This window comes from Lucilia cuprina, chromosome 6 (genome assembly GCF_022045245.1).
Source record: "Lucilia cuprina isolate Lc7/37 chromosome 6, ASM2204524v1, whole genome shotgun sequence".
In the NCBI taxonomy this organism is placed as follows: domain Eukaryota; kingdom Metazoa; phylum Arthropoda; class Insecta; order Diptera; family Calliphoridae; genus Lucilia; species Lucilia cuprina.
In genome coordinates this window covers 54,618,830-54,620,835 of record NC_060954.1, presented here as the reverse complement: position 1 = coordinate 54,620,835, position 2,006 = coordinate 54,618,830, and the positions used below count along the sequence as shown (strand labels likewise).

General features: G+C 24.7%; 1 protein-coding gene across 1 annotated transcript in view; it reads right to left on the bottom strand.

The window, feature by feature from the left end:
• Positions 1 to 2,006, bottom strand: part of LOC111687588 — a 13,477-nt gene that overhangs the window by 10,032 nt on the left and 1,439 nt on the right. The window lies entirely within an intron of this gene.

The window sequence follows — 2,006 nt, the reverse complement described above, 5'->3', positions numbered from 1 at the left end:
ATAGACTATTCTATAGTCCAGACTATAGACTATTCTATAGTCCAGACTATAGACTATTCTATAGTCCAGACTATAGACTATTCTATAGTCCAGACTTTAGACTATTCTGTAGTCCACACTATATACTATTTATAGTACAGACAAGAGACTATTCTATGGTTCAGACTTTAGACTATTTTTAGACTTTATACTGGACTGCAGGTCTATAGACTATTCTCTAATCCAGACTTTAGACTATTTCATAGTTTAGACTGAATGCAGAATAAAGACTATTTTATAGTAGAGACTATAGACTATTTTAAGGTGTCGATCATTAGTAATAGAGTGATCGCAAAATATCGTATTTAAAAAAGTTACTATTGATTTCACGTTTTATTAATTCGACATAATTAATTTTAAATTATTAATTTTTGAACCTACCTATTTTATTAAATTATATTTTTCCCAGATCTCTACGCAGTCTTAATATGGTAGGTGGTGGTGATGGTGCTGGAGGAGGAGGAGATAATGATCAACATGATCATCGTAATGAGGTCTAAAGATTACAACAACTTATCACTCGGGAAATTCTATACAATAAACAAAAACCAACCCATGGACTTTTAACGTACTAAAATAAAAAATGAAAAAAACAATAATTTAATAAAAAAAATTAAATTAAACTTAATTTAAATATTATTAAGTAAAACAATAGCATTTATTTGTTTATGAAAAACTGCCTTTATATAAAAAAATATTATTTAACAGAATAAAAACCAAAGCTCATACAGTTTAAATCTGTGATTAAACAAAAAATAAATATTTTTTAACAAAAAACATAATCACAAATTAAACAAAATTTTTATACCAAAAATATTATTATTATTAATCATACATATATTTGTAGATTTTTTTCTTTGCTCTAAGAACATTAAATTGAAAATTTTGTATTGCATTATTTTTCTTAATTTAATAATAAAATTATTGTAATTTATAGTTTATAAATTTTAAGTTAAAATGGCTTTTAAGTAAACTGAAACAAAACACTAACCGTATTAATAAGAAAGTATTTTGTTTAAAATATTTCTTTCACACATTTAATAAAAATTTCAAAAATCTTAAAAAAAAGAAATGCTAAATTAAATTTGCAAAAAAAAAACTAGTAATAAATGGGAATTGAAAGGAAAATTTTCGACCAGTTTATAAACTATTCCATATTTTAGATAGTAGACAATTTGACAGTCCAGCCTTTAAACTATTCTATAGTCCAAGCTGTAGACTATTTGATAGTCCAGATTTTAGACTATTCTCAATGCCAGATTATGGAATATTTAAAAATAAATTTAAAAATATTTTATATAGAAAGAAATGAATTAAATTAACTTTTTCTGTTTTCTATTGATAAACTAACAAAAATTGTTTAAAATAGAGAAAAAAATAATAATAAAACATATGTATATATTTAAATACACTTGAAACTTTTAGAAGGGACTTGAAATTAATTATGTACAGATTCTTTTGACTTTTAGCAAATACCATGAATAATATTACTACACAAGTTCATATGTATGTATGTGTGTAAGTATGTATGCCTGTGTAGGAGTAAATTTATACAAATTTTTCGTAAATGTTTATAAAATAATGAGAATAATTTTAAAATTAAGTAAATTATTTAAAACATACGATTAGTATTTACGTCTGTTATGTACTTTTTTCAACAAGCAGACTATATGGTCAGCCAAAACTAAAACAGGCATAGACTAGACTATAGAATAGACAAGCATAAACTATATACTAGACTATAGGCTAGACCATAGTTTAAAATATAGACAATACTCTAGACTATAGACTAGACTATAGACTTGAATATAGCCTAGAATATAGACTAGACTATAGACTAGACTATAGACTAGACTATAGACTAGACTTTAGACTAGACTATAGACTAGACTATAGACTAGACTATAGACTAGACTATAATCTAGACTATAGACTAGACTATAGACTAGACTATAGACTAGACTATA